This window comes from Oxyura jamaicensis, chromosome 5 (genome assembly GCF_011077185.1).
Source record: "Oxyura jamaicensis isolate SHBP4307 breed ruddy duck chromosome 5, BPBGC_Ojam_1.0, whole genome shotgun sequence".
Taxonomy (NCBI): domain Eukaryota; kingdom Metazoa; phylum Chordata; class Aves; order Anseriformes; family Anatidae; genus Oxyura; species Oxyura jamaicensis.
The window spans coordinates 34,380,207-34,406,898 of NC_048897.1; the positions used below are offsets into that span (position 1 = coordinate 34,380,207).

Below are 26,692 nucleotides of genomic sequence, written 5' to 3' on the forward strand. Positions count from 1 at the left end.
AAGAAGATAGCTGAGCCAGCAGAGACTCAACTGGGTAAGTTACATTAGCATGTTACATTAGCATGTGATGAACACTAACCTTAGACACAGGGCTGGAAATTCACTGAGCTAATGCAACAGAAACACATTGGTAAGGGACCTGGTTCGTCCTTTGTGCTTATCCATACTTCTGGTTGCAGGATTAGTTGGAGCAGAGGAAGATCAGGTCTGTGTGCTACTGCTGGTATGGATGTAGTCACAGTCCATCCCAGAAACAATATAGCGCCTAGTCACTCTTTTGGCTTCCACTGGTCCAGTCTCCCAAAATAGCTCTGAAGTGAATATGAACTCAGCACTCAGAAGAAGAAAGGAGTGGCCTAACTATTTAGATGGATCATAGAATCAAAGAACTGTTTGGATTGGAAAGGACTTTCAAAAATTGTATAGTTCCAACCCCCTTGCCATGGGCAGGGACACATTCCACTAGACCAAGTTGCTCAAAGCCCCATTCAACCTGACCTTAAACATTTTCAGGGATGGGGCATCCACTGCTTCTCTGGGCAATCTGTTCGTCAGATTTCAGTCTGAAAAGAGACTGAGATACAGGAACAAGGGCAAGGACACATGCTACAATTTACTACTTCCTATCTTCCAGAAGGAAAACGTTTGCATTTGGGTGATTCTTTTATTTATTTGTTTGTTTGTTTCCTTTTAATCTCCTTTGAATCCTCTTCTAAACCAAGAAAAGAGTGGGCTGAATGAGAACGGGTCAAGGGTTTGCTTCTTTACTTTTGCCCTCTCCCACTTCACTGGTTGACTCCTGGAATTTTATTGAGAAAACTGCATAGTGTTTGAACTTCTTATTGATTAAAAATCAGAAAAGAAAATAAAAAAAAAAAAAGGAAAGAATCCATACAGCAAGGTTTATGTATAAATACCACTGTGCATCAGCACAGGGAATACAATTAACCTTAGAGAGCAGTAGCAGTAAAAAGGAACAGAGCAAACTGAAATAATAAAGCTGGCTCTGCACTCTACTATGGTGTCACAGACAGATTGTGCTGGAAAGCATCAGCTCTGTGGAGCTTTGGGGTGAGGGGGGTTAATTATCTCTCTGTGAAACATTCATTACAGCACCTGGAACTACACAGAACTCACCGGGCTGCAAGTTCATTGAGAAGTTCATGATCCTTTGGAGCAAACCCAGAGTCATTCTGGCATGAAACCTTTACACTTCGCTCCCCACTCAACTAGAGCTCTGCCTCCTATATGCTGCAGTGCTGATGCTTTTTCTCTGCTGTTCCTGTGATTTTGGCTTTGACTGTCATTTGCTGTGTTTGTGCAATATGTAGCACAATGGGGCCCTGATACTTACATGGAGCCTCTGGGTGGAAGTGTGATACAAATAATAATGTTTCTGAGAAGCCAGGACATTTTGGCTGTGCTGTTTTTCAGATCATGTAATTTCTTCACACCCTTCACTGACTGGCCATATTCCAGTGTGCTTTTAAGCCTCTTGTCCTAACCTTTGAAACCCGTCTTGCTTTTGCCCTGTCACACATCTTGCCTCTTACTAGTTTGCATAGCTCCTTAATGCTGGTTTGATTGTTTGATTTTTAACCACAAAAAATCATCTATGCTTTCATTTACTCTCCTACTCTTCCACAGAACAGTTCAAGCTGTCAGCAGATCCTTTGCTGTTTCATGTTTTCTTTCAGTTTCATACTCACTCTGATGCCTACTGGAAATCTCATACACAAACATGGGCAGGGAACTGCATAGTCAGAGGCTGGAAAATCAAATTAATTGGTCAATATATACATAAAAGACCTTAAAGGATATCTGGCATTGTGCAAGTATAACTCAAACCATAGATCTGGGGTGTCAGGGTTTCAGGAGTTTCTCACTTCTCCACCATTTCATTTTCATTTCTGCAGCACAAGGGTCTGTCTTGCTCAGCTGGTTATGCTAAGGGGCTGCACTGCAATGAGGCTGCATTGCAAACAGGACCAGTATTCAAAACAACCTCCATCTTTGCCATTTCAGGCTTTGTTCGGAAAAATTTTGAATCATCTCTTAAATTATGTAACAGATTGACACAATGGCGGTAATTAAATTCTCTTCAACTCTGAATATGCTAAGCTCTGTAAGGGCAGTCTCTGAGGGCTGGGAGATGTAGCTCTGGATTCCTTGAGGTGGCGTACAAAGCTAAATTTACTTCTTCCACCTGTTGGTATTATAAAAAAGCTAGGAAAAGTCAGAATTTCTTTATTTAAGATAAAGTATTAAAGTATTACAACCTGGAATTTGTGATCTGATCAGTAGACCCTCAGAAATTCAAGTAGATCAGAATTGCTTGAGGAAGAAAGGTAAGACAAAAAATCCAGTATGCGAATCTTCTTGAACTTACCTGAGAGTTTTTGACAAGTCCACTCAGCTGAGTAGCATGAAGCTTGAAATTACAGGGAATCTCCACAGTTTAATTCAGAGGCACCAAAGGAGACTGTGTTCTTCCAAAGTTCAGTCCAAACTGGCTGGGTATTTTGGGAAGCATGTCTGAATTTAAACATGTAAATCCCCACTAATCTTCTCTCCCTGCATGTGAGGTCCTTGCACTTCCCCCCTGAAGTCAAGAATGAAATAATCAAGACACAACAGGGAGAGGAATGGCGACTGTGTCAGAACAGGGGTGAGATCTGCTATGTCAGTGGGAACTAGATTAGATGGGATTTAAAGTTGTAACTCCTGAGGACAGAGTTGACGGGTTTTTGTCAAAGGGTCAGAGAGACTGTATCTTTTTAGATGTGAGAGATTGTGAATAAGAAGAGACTAAGGATTAACAATAAGTGAGCAAACAGTAGGAAGGAGTAGAAAAACATAGATGAGAGCTGAGGTACAGAAAAGGTCAGAATTGAGCTCTGACTTGAAGGTAGAAGGAAAACAGGAAAGCCAATAAATATGGAGAAAGACTTTCACTGTCAGCATTCCAAAGGGGTTACTTAATATCAAAGGCCACGTTGTGTGGCATTGCCCCACAAATGAGGCCAGTAATCTAGGCTGAAATTACAGGCCCTGGTCCACTTAAGAAAAGATAACCTTTAGAGCAACAAGAACAGCTTCAGAAAAGACATTGTAACATTGCTGCAAGTTTGATGTGCATAAGATGAATTTTGAAATGATTAATCCACACAACATGAAAGACAAATGCAGTGAAAAACTGAAGGGGATGGAAGAAAAAGGGCTGAAGGAAAGTTCTGTTCCTTTCCATTTTCTGGAAAATTCAGCAAAATGTAAATGTTGCTATTATAAATAGCATCTTCAGCTAGTAACTGTTTGGGTTTCCTCTCTACTCCAATCTTTTTGTTTTGCGTTAGTCCAGCAAGAGTTCCATCATCTCTTTCACTTTCTCTCTCTCTTCACTGTTACCCCAATGTAACAACCTCTTTTTCTTCTCTTCGTGTCCCATTCCATCTTTCCCTCCTGATCACTACCCCAGAGAGACTTGGAAGGCCGTGGGTCAACCAGGGAGGGGTGGCTATATGAGGAGGAGGAGGAGAAATCTGTGACTCCAGAAGTCTAGGACTGCATCTTTTGTGTTTGCCTAGCAGTCCAGCCCAGCTGTCCACTGCCAACCAGCAGCAAATCTCCCTCTCTACACATGAACACAGGAGCTGAGGTGAGTGAGACTGTAGAATTTAGATAATGAATGCGGAAAAAATTCCATGCATTTGCATAGTAATGAAGAGTCAGTCAGTGTGTCAAAGATGGTGCTAGATATGCTGAAAGATTTTCAGAAATGCTTTAACAAACTTAGCACCCCATTCTTACAATCTGGTTGTCTCAAAACAAAATTCTCAGACTTCAGCAGAAGACCCCAATGATACATGTGAAAGTTGCTTTGATGACATAAATTACCAAATAGAAATTAAATGTTATTGATGATTTCAAATATTATTACTGTGCTCTGACAGAAATTTAAATGACCTTAAATACCTTTCTATGCAGTTCACTTTTTCATGAGGTCATGGGAAAGTAAGCTATCAAAAAGGGAGACAAGTGTATTAGTGGCATGGCTGAAATACTTCGGATTATGAGGAACAATTTGGGTTGTAGTGTCTGTCTTGAGAATGCAGACTAGATATTTTCCACTCTATTATTCCATCACATCTTTTTTTTAAAGTTATTTCTTTCCCCAGGGTTGACAGTATGATCAGGTCAGAACTTGTAACCCTACCAAAATGACTCTAAAGAGGAAGTACCACCACAAATGAGAGGCATGAATAAACTAGGCTGGCATTTGCACTACGATACAGGAAAATAATGCATTTGCACAGCCCAGCAGTTAGCCAGTTCTGCTGTACATGACAGTGGACTACAAGCCTATGTCTGAGCAGCTGATGCATCTCTGTTGAGTTGAATCACAAGTTCTTATATAATGTAATCTGTTCTCATTCATTCATCTTGTGCCAAAAATGTCTTGAAGATGGACAAAAACAGGAGAAAAGTAGAGTTAATGCAGCTTTCTTAGCCCACCACTGAGCTGTGAAGAATCTGTTTCATTGCTGTAAAGATGATGAGGATAATGATATTGTTTCTAAGGGAGAAATCATGGAACACTTCACAGCACTTTTTTTTTTTTTTTTTTTTTTTTTTGTATTATTATGAAAGGAAATAAATACTACTTTTATTATTTGGAATGATTTTGAATCAATTGAAATTGAATTTTAGAGGGCAATAGTGCGATTAAAAAAAAATAGAAAAAGAAAATTCTACCCTTCCTTTTCCTTCTACTCCAGTTGAAAAAAAACAAATGACATAAAGATATACCAAGTGAATGTTGGTAATGCAGCTAGAAATTTCTGGAGACACTATGCTCATTTCAAAAGACAAATATTTTTTCTGAGAATTCTAAACAGTGACTAAAAGTATGTGTAAGCTCTTCCTTGCTTTCTCAAAGAATGAGAAAATCACATTCTTAAAGTTTTCTAAATCATGGTCCTAAGCTCAGTTGATGGCTTTTCCCTAATTTGCCGCAACCCTAATTAGTTTATTGACTACTGTAATGCCACTGGTGAATGCCTTATAATTTCGTTTAATTAGAAGAAAGCCTTTTAGTTAACAATGGAAATAATTAATCTCTTTTAAAGAAAGGACTAGAAAGGAATAGTTTGCTTGCTCATGGATTGTTCAGATCAAACAAACAAAAAAAAAAAAAAGAAAAAGAAAATAAATAACAAGCTCAAAAATAAAGCTAGAAGGGAAAGGAAATACTTTATTCCTCCTCAGTTTTCAAGATTACTTTTTTTTGTTTACAAATCATTTATGTCAACTTGCTGGTTAAACCATCATTCAGACAACTTGCATTTTGAGTAAGAATCAAGCTAAAAGCATTAATTCAGTATGGCCTGGTAAATCAATGGAGTAGAAGGTGCTTAGCAGATAAGTTGTGCCTCTCATCTGCCAGTTCGGCTTCTAAACCTCCATAGGCTTAGCAAACTTGTTACAAGCTGAAGTGCTGATTCAAAAGTGCCTGGAATGTTGCTTCAGATGTCAAAGTAGTTTGGATCAGGCTTCAGGCATAGCATCTTTATTTAAGGTATAGAATGACATTTTCCCTCTTAGGTGCAGTAGTGCTCAGTATGAGGAGGAAGTCAGGGCTGGTCTAGAGCTGGACTAACTGCTTCTGCTTCCTTTAGGCTTCCTTGAGCTCAAGTACAAGACTGTTGGCTTGTCTTGAAATAGGCTATGATTGAACTAGTTCTTGTCCAGCTGAAGTATGTGCAAGAGATTTCATCATCAGACTTCTTTTGACCAAAACCAAATTGGGTCAGTTTGTGTGATCTAGGTTTCAAGTTTGCAGGTACGGAAAATCTGAATAGGTTGGTCAAAAATGAGAAGTCCTATCTCATGAACACCTTTTGTTCCAGAGACTGAGGATTACTGGGGACTCATGAATGCAGTAGTGTCTTTGCTGTTCCAGAGATCTAGATTATCTCCAGAAGGGGCACAGGTTACTGTGTCAGTATAAAATCCTAAAATTGGAGAAGAGTTCATGGATTTGGGTTGCTTTTCCTAGAACTGAAAATGCAGAAATCTCTCTTCTGTAGACCAGGTAGAAATGTATGTGAGCTCTCCAACCATATTCAAAAGTGTTTTCTTCACAAGCTTCTTCCTTTAATTAGAATAGCAAATGGGGGAAAAGGACCCTCTTACAAGGCAATATTCACGGATATCACTATACCTGATTCCTTTTTTTGTGATGAAAGTCTGTTTTGTTTCCATGTTTGGGCCTAGCTCTTTTCTATACTCACAATGATAACTTGAACCATTCTGACCTCAATTCATCAGTTAATGGGGCTCTACAATAAAGTGAAACTCTCCAGCAGGGAAGAATGCTACAGCCACTGTTTGTGATGTGCAGTGCTGTGGCTTATTCTCTGTTGTCAAGCAGAGAAGGGGATGAACTCTTCATCTCATCTGTAGGAGGCAAGGTGCTTGGAAGCCTCTGGTAAAACGTTTATTTTGATGAGCTCACTTTCATCTGAGCCTGCAGCATTTGATATTCTTCAGTTGCTCCCTTCCTGAACGCTGTTGAGTCTGAGGGTGAATTTCCATTCATATCTATCAAGTGATGTATTTCTGCACTTGTGTAGCATCAGCAATCAAGGATCTCAAAATACTTTACAAACTTTAATGAGTAGGGCTTCACAACACTCCTGGGAGGTGCAGAAGTACTGTTAACCCAATTTAATAGATAAGGAAAGAAAGATGCAGAGAAATCAGCAGTTGCATATTCAGACCCCTGCCTCCACCTGCATGTATATTTTTGCAAATTTTTGTTCTTACATATAGAAAAATATACCCCTAGAAATGAAAATTAAAAGTTGTATTTACTGGTTCCTTTGGGAGAAAAGCATTTACTGAGAGTACATTTCAGTTTTATGGCAGTCTGGAATGTTCCAAATTTTTGAATAGCTGTAGAGGTACTTACAAAACAAAACAAAAAAATGTCCCTTGTCGTGGTCAAGGTTCCTTAGGAAATTGCTGCTCCAGTTAGCCACTGAGATTTTCTGTTAGTGAAACATAATTTTGGGGGCAGTAGTTTTCCCTTGAAGCACCACCTGTGAGTCTCCTGGGGACACTAAGTGTTTCTATTTTTCCACTCCACAGAACTGCTCCTGCAGTTCTGCTGAAAAGCCTGTGACCGGTCTGTGCTGCCTTACTCCTGGATGAGAACCGCGTGAAATTGCCTTTTAAATGAATCAATACCATTCCTAAAAGCAACAGTAGGGGATGCTGTGGGGTAAAAAAACAACCCTCCCTCCTTCCCCCCTCCCAGCTCCCTCCCGACCTCTGCAAGCACAAAGCACTTTTAGGAGTAGAAACCCGACATAAAATTCAAACCAGTTGTGTTTTGAGCGAACATAGAGCATTAATTAAAGGGCCATCCAGGTCACTGTTGAATAATTAGTTTCCATTTCTATTTTCAAATTGGAAATGATAATTTTATTTAATTCCACTGCAAAAGTGATGTGGAGAAGCCAGGTGGCAAGCAGTTTGATTGGATTGTTTCTGATCTTCTAAATGGAAAGATTTGAAAAGTTCAACACCATGGCAAAATGGATATTTTCCACATTTGTATCAGTTAATTAGTTCAGACTGAGGGAGGACACATCACATAAAAAAGACCTTCCTCCGGGCATTTACCGAATATCTGGAAACCATGAACTGAATGTTTCTGATAATTTAGGAGCACATCTCAAAGAAAATCTTTGTTGACGGAATCCCAGAAAAATAATCTCCTGAAAATCAAATATAATTAGTTATTAGAGTCTACATGTTTACAAATGATCAGGGGAAGGACAACATATTCCTTTATCAAGCTCTTAGTACTGAAATCTACTTCATCTAATTCATCTTACTACAGAGGCTTCTGAATGCTTTACTGTTTGTTGCCTTATTCTAATCAGAGATTTGATAAGGCTGTGGAAATCCTGGAAGAATCTCTGATAATGGTCCTTGTAGCTATGATAAGGGTAATCAAATGCCAGGTTTCAGGGCTTAAACTAATTGCCTGTGGAGGTCGGAAGGAAATGTTTCCTCCCACGTGCTGTGCTGCAACAGTTATCAGGGTACATAACACATGTTGGAGTGAGATGGTGTCCCAGAATTAAACTTTTTTTTGTGAAATTTTGTTTGCCATTTATTTATTGCCATCTGGCAGGGCACCAGACCTGCTGGACCATGTAACTACCTTGATACAACAAATCTTATGGGAAAGCAATTCTATTCAGACATGCAATACAGTGTTAATCCTTAGATTTTTTGACAACAGACAATATGTTCTGACAAAGACTGTCTTATTAACTCTGCTAATAAATGTGCCTGTGCTGGAAAGGATAAATAGATTACCTCAATGTGAGCTCTTGCTAGAGAAGAAATATAGATTTCATGCATGCAGTGGAACTGTCATGCCCTTTGCGAATGATGAGGTGTTTTTTTTTTTTTTTTTTTTTTCTTGTTTTGTTTTGTTTTGTTTTGTTTTTTTTGCACACTGAAATCATGCTGCATGTCATGCCTGGTTGCTACATACACCTGATGACTGGGGAAACCTGTACTCTTTCCTAGATGGTTTCCCTATAAATATTTTAAAGTCACATCTGCATGGTTAAAAATGTCATACCCTATCATTTACATTGATGATACATCCCTGAATCAAATTTGTTCCTAATATAGGTCCAGTGTTAGCAATGCAGCTTAATCCATGCATATGGGTAGCTGATTCATTCCAGAAGATAAGGTGCTGAAGAGAAAAATTAGTGTGCTGTCTCCTTTTAAGTTGGTTGAATCATGTAAGCTTATGAAACACCCAAGACTCAAAACACAGTAGCAGTAAAGGGACGAGGATTCATTTTTTGACATATTTTTCTCATGCAACAATTCATTTACTTGCTGATCAAATCTGTGTGCTCCCATTGCTGCAGGCATCAATTTCTCTTATCAGTTGGCTGTGCATCTATCCAGAGTTTATGCAATGGTGGCCATAGGCTAACATATGCGCTGCCTTAAATTCCTGTAATGTTGGTACTTAGCTGGACTGAAGTCATTGAACATTGAAAAGAAAATTATGAATGACAGCCATTAAGTAAACTCTGGTTATAGTTTTAGCTGGCTGATGTATGTTTTTTTCCTGCTTATAATAGACATGGTAGCAGGCTTGAGGCAAACAGAAATAAAGTGTTCTTTTACATGGCATGTAAGAATACGGTGGTTTATGTATGACCCAGAAGCCATTGCCATATACTGTGTGTAACAGGCCATTGGAGGACAAGCCCCCTGCTGGCTATGAGGGCCTGAGTGTGGGCCTTTGGTGAAGAAACCGCTTTCATTCCCTAAGAAATGTGGGAACAAACGTGAGAGGACAAAGGATGGCATGAATGGCCCTGTGCATGCTCCTGTACTGTTGAGGAGTAGGCAGAAGAAGCATGACCAGGGGTTCCCCCTTCAGTCCCTAGGGAGATGCTGTTAAATTGTGCCTCTCACTCTTGGTCCCTGCCGGAATTACCTTACATTTGCACTATTTTCCTATGGAAAAAAAAAAAAGATCCATTTGCTACTGACCCAACTACAAATACATTTAGCAGAGAACTGAATGTATTATAAATAAGCCATTATTCAGGTTTTAAAAGCTTCCTTTTAAAAGCTCCTTCAAAATGCAGATGTTATCTATGGGCTGTAGAATGATGGGAAAAAAAATTGCGAATGGGAAGAATGAAATAAAAGGAGGAAAACTAAGAAGAATAAGAATATAAACCAATAAAAAGAAAGTTTGTGATGGACAATACTCTGGCTTGGAGCAGAATTCAAACAATATCATATCAAATATGCGTTTATTCCAATTAACTTTATGACAGGCACATTCAGGCAGATTTAAATGCAGCTCTTAATTGGTGTACTTTCCAGGGCATGGTAGGTGTTTGATCATTATAGATAGCAGAACAGCAGAAGGGAAAATTAAATTGACAGAGTGCAGAGAAGGAAGATGAAAGTTACATGTGGCGAGGAACAATAAACTATTACTACAAATGTTAGTAATTAGATCGCATCTATTTGTTATTGATTTTTTCCCCTTTCTTGTTATAGTTATTTATTGTGATTGAAAATCGTTGCCAATTCCCCAAAGGGATACAGACTGAAGTCTGACTCTGACTCCTTGGCTGTACCGATTTTTCTCTGGTTCTGGATGCAAGACCAAATGAGCGACCTTCCCTTTAGGGCTCTCTAAAAATGGGGTCATTCCCCAGCGAGTAACAGAAGACCCGAGCATAGCAAAGACCTTTCTTTGCTAGCTGCCTGCCTACCCTGGCAATCACAGTGCATGTGCCTGGCTTTTACCTGCTTCTTATGTGCTATTGACTTTGAGTAACCCAAGGTTAAACACGTGCTAAGTGCTTTGCTTTACATGCTGAGCCTGAACCAGACGGAGGGAGTGGTGACAGGTTCGTTAGTTCTGATAGCAGCCCTACAGCCCCTTCCTGGAGCTGTGCTCGTATCCAGGCCGGCAGTGATCAGAACAGCCGCACTGTCAAGCAGCAATATGAAGTTCCTTAGGACAGCTCATTACCAACAAGGCATCCTCTCATGTGCCTGGAGAAATAATGGCTCTGTATTTGCATTTTCCAAAAGGCTGTTTGCTGCAGAAATTTGAGGCAATACACGGACCTTGCCTGTTGATGCTCACTGAGAACATTAATTGTCTCCAATCATTGTTAGAGCATCTGTTTCACATTTTGACAAGTGCACTTATCTCCTCCTTTGCTCCTACCCCTCCCTTTCACATTCCTCGACTAAAGATAATGAATAAATTACAGAGATATGACAAACGTGTTGATAATCAAGATGAAAAACAAATGAACTGGAAGTGGCTGTGTTTCTGCACGAAGCTGTAAATTGCTTTCTTTTCTTGTGCAGTGAAACTTCTGGCTTGGCATCTATAAATACTAGCATATTAGAAGATTATTACAAGTGTTCTGGTAAAGAGGGCTTTCAACAGCAAAGCCTGCTGGCCTTCTCCTTGCTGAGAAGATGAGGATCCAGGAGCCATCAAGGAGGAGCCAGGAAGGGCTGAAAACAACATCAGAACCGGACAGCTGGTGGGCCAGAGTGGTGAGGAAGGAGTTAAAGCATTTAATTCTAATTAGGATTTAATGAGTTGGCATTATGCTTACAAAAGCAAAGGACTGGGCTGAGGCAGTTACGGTGACAGAAGACAAAAAGTGGAAAGTTTTGTTTACCCATCTTTCCCAGCAGCTCAGACCTCCTGTGCAAGACCCCAGGCAGTTCACAACCCCTTTCCCTGAAACAGCTTTTCTAGAGTAGCTTCATGCTAAACGCTCCCACTGGTGCACAAGGCAATGAGTGTGGCAGCCTGCCTGCGGCTCGTAGCCATTATGTATGTACATCAGCAGTGGGCAGCCAGTGGGCAGCTGCACCTTGGATGTGGTACAGCATCTTCACTACACTGGGCAATGCCAGCAGTAGTTGCAGTCCCATCACGCTTCTCCAAGTAAACCCACATTTGGTACTAGTTGAAAGCTCAGATTATTTTGACCTTCACGGTCCAGACACATTTAATGGACTAAAGTGCTTCTAACCTTCAGTATCCTCTGCTATTCCAGCCATAGGGTCTGTGCACAGCCCAGGCAGTGAATTTGTCTCCTTATCTGCAGCTTTATTACTTTTATCAGTAGCTGAATCTGCTCACAATTCTTCTAAATTATGAACTTACCAAAGCTACAATATTAGTTTAGTTTCATGTATCTCCAAGACAACACTAAAGAAGAACTACGCATGTGTTGCAAGACCAGCTTCTGCATCTATAAATCGGCATAAAATCAGGCTTTGCAGCAAAATTATGTTGGTTTATACCCTTTTAAAAACTGAATTGCTTAAAAATATATTGAAAATTTGCACGGGGATATTAGAATTCCCAGCCTCTGTATTTTAACCACTATCCCTCTGAGCTGAAATGGATGCACTATACTGCTAAATAATTAAATTAAAAACTATTTACCTAAAAGTTTCCACAGTACCTTTTGCCAGAATATGGAGGGTTATGAAGCCTATTAATCTAATTCATATTTGGTTTTAAAAATTTCATAAACTTGTAGCATTCTTGTCCATTAAAATTCAAAATTGGATAAATAAGGAATAATTTCAGTCCACAGTATTTTTATATGTGGAGAAGACTGAGATATATGTAGAAAACAATCCCTACATAGATTGTGCCATAATTCCAGTAGAATTACTTTGTTTCTGCAATGTAATAATTACTTGGGGTGGGCACAGTGAAGGAGATGATTATAATTAGCATTTTTCAGCATTGTGCCATTTTAAAAGACCCTTGCCAAGCTGTTGGGGGATATGTTTCTAAGTACCATCAACATCATGACACAGATGAGTAAACTCAGGCATATGTGAATTAACAGCAGCACCCTTACAGCAGAAAAAATCACTGAAAGAATTCATCTGGGGACTTCCCAACTCAAATGTAATATTTTCTTCCAGGCTTGAAATAAGTTAATTACCCTTCAAGTTCATTAATAACATAAGTCTATAATTTGAAGGTTATTCCAGCGTCTCTCTCTGGTTCCCACTGAACTCCTATCTGCAGTTAACAGGAGGATCCTCACTGTTGGTGGATGCAGGCACATCCCTGCTGCAGTCCTGACTGGTGGTGGGACAGGAGCTGGGGACACCCACAGAAATATCACTGACAGCCCAGGTGTGTAGCCACCCTCAAAACCCCACTGCCTGCAATGGTTTTGCTAACAGTACCTAGGTTTTCCAGCCTTCACCCAGAGCAGGAGCAGAACTATGGCACAGTCATATTGGCCTGTTGAGGTAATGACAAGTTGACACATTGAGAATTACATACAGTCTACTTCTTGAGCACACTTTGCTACCTCCAAGCTTATAAATTCTTTTACAGATTGCCCTGTGATTTCTCTTTTAAATTCTTGTCTGGGCTATAGCTGTTGGCACTGTGGGAACACAGACTGCTGCCTTCATCCGAGGTGACTTTTGAATGTGTCAGGCACAGGAGCCAAAGGACTCCACCAGCTTTCAGCAGTGCAGGGTCTCCTCTACGACCGACCGCACCTCGTGCTCAGCAGAGTGTTTCAGACTTAGTTGTTCATTTCATTCAGTATCTTTTGGGTTTCAACACAGAGCTCCTTCCTGTAGAAGTCTTTGGCTTTCAGGAATAGCTTTCACCCACAATGTTAACAGATAAGAAATGTAGATGTTGTTATAAACACGTGGTGGTTCCTGAGAAATCTGTGTGAAGCTCTTTGCCCTGGTGGCTATAGAACATCCCTGCCTGGGAGAGAGACAGGCATCATTGCACTGGGGCTAGGAAGTGGTAAGATGGGCTATTTAGCAGGGACGGACAACTGTGCAGACAGGGGTATTGCTCTGGTGCTGAATGTAAGAAAACTAGTTTTGTAGATGATCGTAAAACACCTTCTCCTCGCTGCTGCCTGGTGCTGCAGTGGAGCTCTGAGTGTAGTACTTGTTCTACAGAGGTAGGCACACTGCACAGCACCACAGCCATTGCCCCTGGAATTTCCCTTTTTGTTGGAACAACAGTGCAAACTCGCATTGTCTGGTGTGGGGAGCTGCAAGCCAAGATAATGTCCATTGTAAACACAGTGCAGTATCAGCAGAAGTCTCCAATCACCTTTGAATACTGACTAGATCTGGAAGTTTCAGATAAGAGTAACCCTTTTTTCTTTGAGATAATCCCCTTGATATCCACCCAAAGAAGTCTGATAAAACTTTAGAGTACTTGTTTGAATACAGTATTTTAGTCTTTAAAGTTCATAGATACTGCATTTCTCCCCCTTTACCCTAGGATAATACACCTTGATGTCATTTGTGCTATGCAAACATTTTTCTCGTGTACCTCTTTAGGACTGCACAAGAAACACAAACTCCATTAAAATTGGTTAACCAAACGTGTATAGATCAAGACTTGTTTTCATATGAAAAAAATACTAAGGATCTCCTCCTCCCTTCCTTTATGAAATGAGAGTTCAAAGAAGCTGTACTTTCAGATTCTATAATTAGGTTTAATTAAAAAAAAAAAAAAAGAACTCTTTCCTCTTAATTAATATAAGGCTTCCTCAAGAAAATTTCAAATGCATTAAAGAGTGATTTTCTTTTTCATTTCAAAAACCTTCTCTTTAATTTAAAAGTTAAAAGACCTTTAAGGCCAATATTAGCAATGGAAGCACAGCTCAACTTTTTTGAGGGGAGGATGACAGTAATATCAACAACTTGTTAGAAAGGAAGAATGGTTCAATGGGTAGGAAGCTATCTTTGGACTCACAGAACAGTGAATTTTCTTTAGAGAGTACCAAATTAATGATTAATCAGTTTTAGGAAATGAGAGTGTTTGTGGGTACAGTTTCCTGTTTTAATAGGTTTTTGCAAACTTAAAAAAAAATAAATAAAAGGTCAAAATATTTCATTCTGACATTTTTAAAACAAAATGTTTTGGTGTTTTAAAATGGTATTTTTTTTCTAATTTTTTACTTTTAAAATTAGCTGAAGTCATAAAACATAGTAAATAGCTTTTTCTTTGGCAGAACAATTTGTCTTCCATTGAGAGAAAGGTTTAGGTCAATGAAAGACATGCTCCATCTCAACATACATGTTGCACACCCCTCTGTATCCTTGGAATTTTTTAATAACTATTTTTTCTCTCAGGATAAACTGAAAAATATGTTGTTTTCTAGCTACCATATCCAGTATCTTCATACAGTTTTTAGAAGCTTAGCATTTAGTTTCTGGCTGTGCAGTAGAGTCCCTGGGTAACATCGGTGGACTCCGACACAGATTTGCAAGAACATTCACATGAAATTTATATCTGTTTTAGGCAAAAAAGTTTAAAATCTAATCCTTAAAAACACTGATGAAGTTTTCCGGTGTGAGGTGTGAGTTTACTTCCCTTTCCACTGCAGTGTGGGCATTTGTAGTCCCAAAGAATTGGGGATTCTTCTCTCTTCTTCCAGAGCAACATAAGTCAGAGGAGGTTTGTATTCACAGCAAAATTACATGGAGAGTTTTTCTTGTGCAATTGATGATAGTGGCATGAAAAAAAAAAAAAAAAAGTCCTTAATTACATCAACAGATTGTCCTCTTTCAATAGATATGAAGAGTGCTTTGAGTTTGTAAACGTCCTTTTTAGACTTTGATGCTCATGACTTGCATGCTCAGGGTGTTTTTGCAAAGGATGTGAGACATTCAGGCTCAGTTGTTTTTCTCTTAGAGGGTTCCTATTCACATTAAACTTCCATCTACTTGGTGGTGCCTTAATTCCCAGGCTGTATTCTAGTAGGAGAATAGTCTGTGTGGTGCCATGGGAAGCTGTTCATGAGGTATTCGAGGCTCAGTGAGACAAGAGGAGAAATACTGTGCAGACTAATTGTAGAGGAGTTGTGCATTTTTACCCAGGTCCAAAAGTATTCATGTGTTATGCAATAGTGCATGAATAGTCCTTGGAGTAAGGACTCTCTCTGTTAGGTATCCCTTGAACTATGACTGTCAGCTCCCGTCTACATGCACATCACAGTACTGCACTAAGGCTGGGCAGCTGACTGGGTTGTGAAGGCATCTGGGTTACTGAGAAACCACTGTATCCAGGGCTCACCAGTGTTTCACCAGTTTCAGACTATCTTGACTGTGTGGCCACTGAGTCAGAGAAAAAAAGAAATAAATAGATCTCTTGTGTCCTAATTTAGGTCTCTTGAGATTACTGGAAAACACTCACTGAACTCACTAAATGGCTAAAATCATTAGCACTGCATGTTACTCAGATTCTTTCTTAGTATTTGCATTTTTCAAATTGATCCTTTCTCTTTCAGGATATGGCTTATTTTCACAAATAATACTTCATTTTTATTTTTTTTATAATTATTCAAATTTATTTCCTGTACTTTCCTGTTATTCTGGAGGATGCAGCAGATCATCATTCCAGGAAAATAAAAACTACAGAGTGCTGCAAAGATTATTATTATTAAAAAGTCAATAAGTGATATGAAAGAGTGTACAACTATTTCATACATGAAATATGGGAGATACTGAAATAATAATTACAGTACGAATACTTAAAACTAATTTGATGTCTGTAAGTGGTGACAAACGTGAATGGAATGCATTTAACATCAATGTATTCTTGCAAAGAATTTTGTCTGCAGTGTACACCTGGGGAAATCTTTACACTCCCTGGTAAAAAGATTGAAAAATACAGCGGTATTGGCCGTGGAACATGTCTTCTGCATGAGCTAGTTTATTGCCTGTTGTGTAGGATGAGTGTTTCAGTGTTGTTTCTACATGGAAAGTGCAATTTCCAAACCTCAGCTATCACCTGGGAATTTAAAAGCATGGTCTTGGACTTGGCAGGTATAACTTTTTTTTATATGCTGGTATTAGAAAACTGTGGTAGGTGATTCAGATATAATCTGATGTGAAAACAGATTGGTAACTGTTCAATTTACAACCATGCTTAGGAATATTTATTTATTTATTTATTTGTGTAAAATGGAGGCCAAGAAGAGCAGCAGCTGAGATCTTCTCCCTAGGAAGCTTTGTCTAAATTTCTCAAGTGCCTAAAGCATTTCTTCTAAGCCAGCACTTATCCTTTCACAGTTTCTACATAGGTATTACAACTAATCCAGGGATCCATCCCTAGATAGTTACCTGAGTAGTCTAAACAGGAAAGATATTTTCCTTTGAAAATATTTGATATCTCCATGTAGTTCTGATATCTTTGCAATATGGTGTCTTCATTTAGATGCTGGGCACCATGGTTTGTATGGCTTTGAGATCATCAGTCTTTGACAGAAGAAAATTCATGTTGGTATCTCACTGTTGATGCCTAACACTATAAATGATCTTTTGCCTTATGCAGCTGGTGATATTCAAGATTTACATAGGAAGAAACATAATCTGACAGAGACCTGCTGAATTCTCATACATATCAGAAGGTGACCCAGTGGCCTCCAGAAGAGGAAGACAGCAGAGTCCTAAAACAGCATGACTAAAGCTGTCCTGTCCAGTGGACAAGTAATTAAGTCCATTATTCCACATTCATGATTACCTGGTGGATAACTGGTATAGAATAAATACACGGGCTTAAGCTTCTGCTAGCATGCTAAATGGTAAACAAGATAAAGATAAACAAGTTAAACTAATGGTAAACAAGCTAAAGATAGTCCTTTCTAAAAACATGTACTATCTAAATGAGGCAGGAACAAAATATGTTCCATATTCTTGATAGTGAGGGTCTTTTTTTCTTTCAGTGCTGTCCTTGGGATGGATTTGAAAGGAGAGGGAGGTGTAGCCTAAGGCATGTTAATTTGAGAAGATCTAGGAACTGGTGCTCTTGATCCATACTTGGGAAGAAGGGACCACAACTGTACATAGTATCCAGCAGGCAATACTTTTTTTCAGGAAACTCTGGCATAAAAATCAAGATCAAGACCAAAAGATAAAATTTCTCAACTAAGAAGTGGTCCTGTTGGGAAACATGATGATGTGGAAAATGTTTATACTGCACTTACATACATTGTGTCTGTTCTGGCAAAAGAGAGAAGCTCTCCCTTTCCAGGACTGCCCATTAAAAATGCTTCATCTGTATACAGGTGACTTGAAATTAAAACAAAATGCCTCATCGAATAAAAGTAACACCATCCCATATTGTCAGTGACTAAATTCTGGTTGTTAGGTCTCAGTTTGTGTGCATTATATTTTAATTGCATCCAGCATATGGTCCAGGTTCAGTGGGGCAAAAGAAACATAAAATCCTAGGAAAAAGCTATTTAAACACAATAATATTCAAAGTTAATTCTATGTAATAGCCACTGTAGGGAGATGGTTTTCTACTTAATATTTACCACTAAAATTTTTCTGGCATTATTTTTCTATTTAAAATAGAAAATATTTCTAAAATTGAGCTTTAAAAGAGACTATGTTGCTACAGTAAACAATAACTTACACATATAATGATTCTTAATGCATTACAAAAAAAAAACTGTGAGCTTTAGTATGTATTTCATATATTAATAAAATAATTTAGACCTATTACTTTTTTTGGCTAACATTACCTATGCTAATAACACTTCTTAGCAGTTCTTGCTAACAGTACTTACATGAGGTACCTACAGGTTTTGTATCCTTTTATTTTTATCTTTTCTCAGCATTTTTTTCCAGTGTTTTCCAACCACTTTGTGCTTTTTTTTTTTTTTTTTTTTTTTTTTTAGGTAGTAAATTCTGCTTTATTTTATTCTAATGAGAAAGAAATAACATACTTTAAACAACTGAAAAAAACAGAGAGAAATCTGAAAATGAGATGAAAAGATCTTTGTTGCTCCATCTTGCCTACCCACCACAACTTTTCCCCTTCTCAATAGCAGCTCAAAGTTATAGTTGTTGAAATACTATAAGTACATTTGAAACTCAGGTTCAAAACTTTTTTAGCCTGGTCATTTCATGATTTATAGTTAATGAGTGGAACTTATGGCATTAGCAGTTCATTGAATCAGTTACTAAAACTTGGCTAAAAAAAAGGTTGGATAATGAATTTACATTTTCAACGCAAAATCTTTTGGCCATTCATTTTGAAGTAATGTATTGAAACTAAATACAGTTTTGTTTTATTTTTAAATAGAGACACAAGAAAACCGTGTCAAAAAGTAGTGTTTTTATATAAAAAATATTTCCACTGGCAAATTTGGATCACAATCCAAAACCATAATTCAATTCTGTTCCCAAGCAGCATATTTCTGCAGGAGTAATCTAAGTTTACTGTTACCCATCATATTGCAGTATTCTTCCAAGAAAAGGCACTTTCAGAGCTATTAGTGGGGAAGCTGTGAAAGATGAAAGGAGAACAAGCCCTTTGCAGCCAACTGATCATTTATTGAAATTATGAGGGGATGTTTGACCTCTTATTACATAGCAGAATTAGTTCAGAATTGTGCACTTCATTCTGTAAAATGGGACCTTTATACATATATATATATACTCACATATTTTCAAAGCCTCAGTTTGTGAAAGCAGGATTCCAGATTTGTTGCGCAGAAGTTAGAAATTCTGATCACATTTACTTCAAAGTAAAATCAACGACACATCCCCTTCTGTCACCAGAATGATTCTGATTCTGACATTGATAAATGTTTAGTTTTCTTTTATTTCATTCTCTTTGAAACAATCAATTTTGCTAATTTTTGTATAAAGAGAAGTGATGTGTTCTCAGATAAATTTTTTCCCCAGAAACTTCATGTCATGAGTGGGTGACCTTGTGTCACTGCCATTACCAGCTCAAAGACATTCATATAAATTTTTTATTCTAGATCAAAAAAGTAAGCCCAAGTGTACCCTAGGAATGACATCCTCTGGAGCAGGACCTTTCCTGAGGGAAATAATGCTTGGAGGAGGTTACTGGCCTGGGGCAAAGCTTCCAGCATTCAGATTTCCCTACCAGTCATCAACTTCTAGGAAAAGCCTTTTGCTTTGATCAGTAATTCTCAGTTCTTTCTCTGCATATTCCCTTTATGTCTTCTGTAATATATTATATTCTTGACAAAATATTTGCTGTGCATTTTAGCAAGTCTGAAGATTACAATACTTTATATTAAGTTGTAATATTAATTGTATGTTTTTTTAAAGTTGATTATTGTTGCTGATTGTAAATGGTGGTGTTACTCATATTCCAGTCTGCACTGCGTAGATGTCCAAAGTCCAAATACAGTTATCAGTTACCTTTGGAAAAGCATTCTACAAAGATGACAGGGAAAAAAAAATCTCTTCTCTTACAACTGACAGTTAAGAAAAACATTTCCCCTCAAGACAGTATTTATAAATATGTCAATATTTAAAGCACATGCTTTGTGAGCTCAAATGCCATCCAGAATGGGTAAAAATTGAGCTCCTATTGATAGGCTAGATGGCCTTAAATCAGGACAAGAACAAAGCTATTCTTGAGAAAATTAGGTTATAGTTTTACCTGCTTTTGAAGATAACGTTCCCAGTATAAGCACTCCCCTTCTCCCTTTACATCAGTCTTCACTGTGCTAGCACAGTAATTTGTGTACCTGTGTCATGAATCAGTTCTGTGTTTTTCACACATATGGATTTTTATTTATTTATTTATTTATTTATTGAGGAGGGTTATTATTTTTCTCTTTGAGCAGTATTCTAATCTGTTTCATCATGTACAAATATGAGCAACATAAACAGCCTGGAGGAAGATGAAAGTTTTGTGTTGCTGCAGCTAAATGTCTGCTTTGTACTGAATGAGCTTCAGTGACTTATTGAAGAATTGCCTTAGAAATCTGTAGTAGATTCAGGGAATGAGTGCATCGCAGAACTTTGTAGAAAAAGTCTCACTGGCTACAACAAGGTAAGTATTCTATCCAAAGTTTTCCTGTGAGCACTGATTATGTGCAACATAGGCTGTCTTCTGTTGAAAATAATATTATCCTTGAAATTTATCTTGGTTTCACAGACCAAAACAATTCTACTCAATTCATTACTCAGCAAGCAATTCTTCATCTTGGTCATTCACCAAATCATTCATTTTCAAGGTACATTAACAATCTGTACAAGTCTAAGACAAAAATGGCATCACCCTAGTATCAGTTGAGGATCATTATAGAACAGTCTAAAACCAAAGTTTTTTTCGTTTGTTAAACTTAGTTATAAAACTTGATGTTAAATATTTTATAAATTTAGTTCTTTGAGAATAAAAATACAGTCAAGTTTTCTGAGAAGTTAATTATAATTCCACAGACAAAAAATTGTGGTTGATAACAGGTACAGCATGGCATCAAAATGACTGTTGTGGAGTCCTTTAAAATGATACACATGCTCAGACATCTTGTAGCAATCACATTTTAGAAATAGCAAATAATTTACTAATGAGGAGAAAAGGAAGAGGTGATGCCAAATCCTGAAGTACCAATTCATCAGAATTAAATATTTTACTGGAGCATTTATAAGAGCCAAGCTAATTCGGGTTAGCTTTCTTTCACATTTTGAAAGGAAAAAAAAATGAATAATGCCCTTCCAAAGATTAATAAATTTCCAAACTTTTGGAAACTTTTTAACTTTTGGACTTCTTGTCTCTTTCTATGACTATAGACAGAGCCTAGGTGCTTAAAATTCATTTTCTCTTTAAATGATAAATTTCTGCTGATCAAAAACAAACAAACAAACAAACAAAAAAAACTTTGTAAGTCTGTTCAGTAGAAAATTTGTCTTTTCTGGGAAAAAAAAATCAGATACATCTAATTTTAATCTATTAACCCACACCTTTAATAAAAGAATAGGAAACACTGACATTTAAAAAAATTATAAATGAACAGGAACAGTGGCTCCTTAACAATTCAGCTCCGTCAGGGTACATGAGTAGACACTTTGACAGCGATGAAGATGCTGACTTCCCCAAGGTCCTTCTGATCTTCTCTGCCCTCTAAAAATGCTGCTTAAAAAAACCCACCTTTAATCAATCGATAAGCAGATTGATTTGTTCCCACTCTTCCCCAAATGTGAAATGATCTTTCCAGAGAGTGGCAACTCAATAACAGGATTAATTTCATCATTATCTCCTCCAAGTAGGGTGGTAAAATATTTTAAGGGGGAAACCAAAAATGTGAAGAAATGAATCTAGGGCTATATGCTAAAAAGTTCTAATGTCCTATAATTTAAATATTACTAATACATCATCTGAAAAGGTGGGATCTAATTTGTTCTTTGAAATCTTACTCAAGTCAAGAGTTACTGATAATAAATGCCTGAGGTGCAGCAATGACAAAGCCTCAGCATGTGTCAGTTTCCCATTTAGCTTATCCATAACCATACTTCCAAAGAAATTTATGGAATTGCATCATATGATGATGCAATTGTATTGATGATTAGTATTGTGACAAAGAATCTTACACCTTCCTTCTACCCTTCTTCTTTTTTTTTTTTTTTTCTTTGAAAAATATTTGATGTTTCCTTTCTATGTCTCTTTGCTCACTGATAGACTTTCAAGCCTCTGTACACAGAGAATGAGAAATTTAAGGATATTAGTTGGGTATGTAATGAAAACAGGCTAAAAAAAAAAAAGGCTTTGAATCCATGCTTAAATCATAAAATTTACTTTTCTTCCTGCAAATGTGGTGATTTTGTCTGGTCCTACCTATACTCAACACCAAAAATTTTGGATTACAGTGAACTTTCCAAACTATTTCTTAAATTTTCTTTTCATATTATCACTTGCCTTGTTGGGTATAATACTTCACCTTTAATTCTCCTGGGCTGCAGCACTGATGAAAAGATGAGTCCCTTCGCTCTGTCCTCCTTCCCACTGACTACCTCTATTGCTTCACCTTCTATGTTGTCCCAGGACTAGCACATTGGTGTGGAGTAGTGGTGAACCAGGCTGAGAACTGAGCTGGCCAAAAATAATGCAGCAACAGCAAAACCAATTGACCTCCAATGCTCAGTGCTTTTTTGGAAACGGAGAAGAGTGGTAAATATTCTTTCTGTTAAATGAAAAGAGTGTTGTGAAATGGGAAAGCTACAAAATGTCTATTGCTCAGGGGAGCAATACTACTTGTGTTACGTTTGAGCCTGTCTACCCTCAAACTGTAACCATGGTTTCCCTTTTGCCACAGTTGATGGTTATCTAGCCATGCTGTAAACTGATTCAGGAATCCAAAATGGCAGAAAAGTAGAAGAGGAAAGTAAATAGAGTTTTCTACTGGTTTGACTCCTTGAACAGTCTCATACTGTGGTTGGATGAGTGATGGATGGGTGTAAAGGAGGGATGAGAACAGACAGCTGGAAGCTGGGGGTGAGGGAAATAGGACCTCCTTTTGACAGCAGCTATCTGTTAGTTATATCAGCCTAACTGTGTTTTCCATGTGCATTTTTTTTTCCTTGGGGCTGGCTGAGAATCCCAGAATCTGGGGAGTGCTTGGCGAGCTGTGAATACTAGGAAATTGGAAACTGGAAAGAAAGGTAGCAGACAATTTGAAGTTACAGATGCACACGTGATCCTATGGGTGTCCAGACCTCCTTAGGCACAAGCTTGTGCAGAGCTGGAAATCATAAGCAAGAAAAAAAAATCAGAAAGTAAGCCCCACAATGGCCTTCTTTGCTACTGTTTTTGGGGAAATGAAACCTGGTGTGCTTCCCTTGTAACTGTCCTTCTCTCAAAGAGTATCTTGTATCATTCACTTCAAACAATCCCATGTTCTGACTTAAACCAAAGTATTTATGAGAATATTGTCATCATCTGGAAGAATTAGACTGCATTGGTCATGTACTTATTTGGTGTTGTCGTACAATAGAAAAAAGTTTGGTTTTAGAGACAATGTGTCTCAAGCAGGGAAAGCTTGCTGAAGAAAAGCTGTACTGCAAGTCAGCAGTGAGCACTTACTGTTACCAGGGGAGACCTTACCATTATGGCAATTATAAATCATGTTAAACAAAAGCAGCAGTAATTACGGTTTTATTTGTGGGAATCACGACATACGGTTATGAAGAAAAATTAGAGAGAGAGATGAGGTGGTTCATAATGGATGACATCTAATACATAATATACAGAGATAAAGAATGGTTATTATACCTCACCGTCATCCCAGCCATCACTTACCAAGCCAGAACTAAAGATATAGGTAAACATAGCATCTGACCAGCTGTGCACAGCTGTAAAGAGCTATCAAAACCCAACTGCAGCTTAGCGGTTCTCTCTGAAATCTCTCAGGAAGCAATTGCTGAAGCCTGTATTGACATCTCTTTTGACAACTGCCTAATCTCTTACAAGTTGTTGGTAAATGCTGCTTTACATCATCTTGTCACAAATTGTCAGAGGGATGGGAACAAGGGGAAACAAGCATATTTTTCAAAGTCTAGTTTAGGTGCAGTTTATCCCCAAAGCTTCCTGTGTAGATTTGTTCCTCTCTCCTAGATCACAAAGAAACCAGCAGTGGGGAGACCTCACTGATGTTTCAAATCCAGAGAATTAATGTTGTCTAACTAGATTTAACCCACAGTGTTTGCAATTAATCCCACGCTTGACATTAAGACACCAATGTGAATTTTAATGGTCATTTAGATGCTTATCTTCCTCTTCCATTTTCAATAGAGGTGTTGTAAGTCACCAGATATATGTATATGTCCAGGACCTTGAATGAACTAAAAGGGTATTTGTATAGGGATTTTGGTTGTGGCCTGTTTTCTAGATTACTAAATCCACTCAAGCAAACAAATCAAATTGTCAGTTTCTAACCACTTAAAGTTTTTGCCTATTAAGTGTTTTGTTTTTAATATCTGTGCACAGCCTAACTCTCCCAGGCACACAGTAGCTTCCTACCCTATTATTTCTTCTTTAAATAACACCACCCTCTTCTCCCTAGGTGCCAGACATCTTTTTGTGTCAGCCTGCTTCATTAAGTAACATAACTACATTAGAAGTTTTTCCCAATTGTATATCTTCACATATATTATATCTTCACAGTCCTCAGCTCTTTGCTCTTTGCTGTTTCAGACCTGAAAAGGGGGTTTTGTGTACCTGAAAATATCTGTCCTTTCTGCATTTTGCTGATCTAATATCACTTCTCCTTACAAAATCTTATCTTGCTTACATATATATAGGCACAGTTCAATACTTAAAAAGAAAAAAGAAAAAAAAAAAAAAAAGCTAACCCTATGGTTTATCACATTTGCCAGAATGCCAGAAAGATTTTTTTTTTTCTTTTTTTCCTTTAGCTGTCCTGCCTTGTTAATTTCTAATCCAAATTTACTTCTCCATTGTAGGAATGGATTACAGGGCAGTTACATTCTCTGTACTCTTACATTCCAGTCTGTGCTGATTTTAGCATGCACTAAAACTTCAAATTCCTCCTATTTTTTTCTTTTCAGTGTAAATGTACTCTTACAGTATCCTTAGAAAGACTAGTTATGAAGTGTTAAAACCTCCTGAAAAAAAAATAAAATACACTAACCCATCATACTGGCTTATAATTTAATAACTCCGTGAGACACTGCATGCAATGTGCTAAAAGCTGGTGGTAGGAAGGGTGCCTTTTCTCTATCTGATCCCACCACTGGACAAATGGTAGTGGTACGGCTATTTGAGATTTACCTAGTTGTCAGAGGAGAGCCTCAGCATAAACAAGACACAGATACTGCTATTGTTGTAGGTCCAGAACTTTTGATTCTTTCACATCACCAGAGCTTTGTAACAACAGAGATGCAATGGCAGGACTGTGGATGTATATGTAACCCCAGAGACTACCTGGAGCCAGCAGTTCATCTGCTTCTATTGGCACTCTACATTTTAACACAATAATCAGATTCAGCTCTAATTCAGACATACTGACAGACATGGGAGGGGCTGGAGTCAGAAACAGAAACGTGTCCTTTGCACCCTTGTAGTTAATCCAGTCAGTGTTTGGATTTTTAAGAGCTTTAGAATTAAGTTGTTAATAACCTTTCTGGCCTGAAAATGTCATTTAAAGCCTTGGAAGGAGAACAGAACAACTCCCCAAACCTCAAGCATTATAAGCATTATGAATCTGTTCTTTTAAAGTGCTTTTTCTCATGTGTCTGTCAGTTTGTTTGTTTTTATGGTTTCACAGTAATACACTGCACTGAAAAAGAACAGGATCAGTCAGGTTTTAGTAAGTGAGACCATTACTAAAATCCCTTTATAGGAAGTAAAAGTTTATAAGAAGAAGCTGAACTCATTCAAGTCAAGTAGGAAACTGGTACTGTCCTATAGATTCTCAATGATACAGGTTTCCTTGCTGGAAAAAAAACTCCAAACCAGAGCTGCAGCCCCTGCAGCTGCTTTCTTCAGTCTAAAAACCACACCAGGGTACAGCCTTCTGTATGTCAAGCATTTTGTAAATGTGAAGAGTCATATTCACAGTTACTTTTAGCCAGTAAGCCTATTTGCAGAACTTTATAGAAAATTTCTCATGCGTTTGTCTAAACAAAGCAAAAATATTAAGTAATATTAAGAGCAGGAGAAACCATATTATTTTAAAAATTCTGGCTGATATGTATTTTAGCAGTTAAAAAAAATAAAGAGGAAAGATGAAGGATAAAGAACAGTTCTGTTGAGCTGCCTGAAATGATGTTGACATTTGCTTTTTGTAGTCACAAAAAAAAAAAGCGCTAATTCATAGCAATAGAAAAACTAATTGGAAAATGCTAGAGAAAATTCAATTTTTATGTAGTAATTGGTGTTTCTATATCACACACACACACAAAAATATAATGTCACAAAGTCTCTGTCTTAAGAACATGACAAACACACAGTTTCTCTAAGAGAAATTTTATCAAAACATCTTAGAAGCTTTTTTTTTATCCATTTTTTACCCTTGTTTTTCAGTGCCACCCCACTCTTTAAATATACTTTGGATTGCTTTAAAACATTCTTTAGTGTATTTTGGGCTTTTTGAACCCTTCCCATCCATACAGAATAATGGGCTGTGCTGTAGTAATGAACAAACCCAAAACATTGTTTTCCTTTTCAAAATGAACTAGAACATATTACTAGAACATTTTTATTTTATTTTTTATTTTTTTTAACATTATTCCAACATTTTCTAAACCTTAAAAATTTCATCTTATTTTACATTCAATGGTG

The 26,692-nt window shown here is 37.8% G+C and overlaps 2 long non-coding RNA genes across 2 annotated transcripts; both read left to right on the forward strand.

Annotated features, from left to right (window-relative positions):
* The first annotated feature begins 1,575 nt into the window (after positions 1-1,575).
* Positions 1,576-19,536, forward strand: LOC118168646. Its single transcript, XR_004751704.1, has 3 exons — positions 1,576-3,655; positions 12,653-12,763; positions 19,398-19,536. It is a non-coding gene; the product is annotated as an uncharacterized LOC118168646 (long non-coding RNA).
* A 784-nt stretch (positions 19,537-20,320) lies between these two features.
* Positions 20,321-23,151, forward strand: LOC118168647. The gene is made up of 2 exons (XR_004751705.1): positions 20,321-20,446; positions 22,436-23,151. It is a non-coding gene; the product is annotated as an uncharacterized LOC118168647 (long non-coding RNA).
* The last annotated feature ends 3,541 nt before the right edge of the window (positions 23,152-26,692 follow it).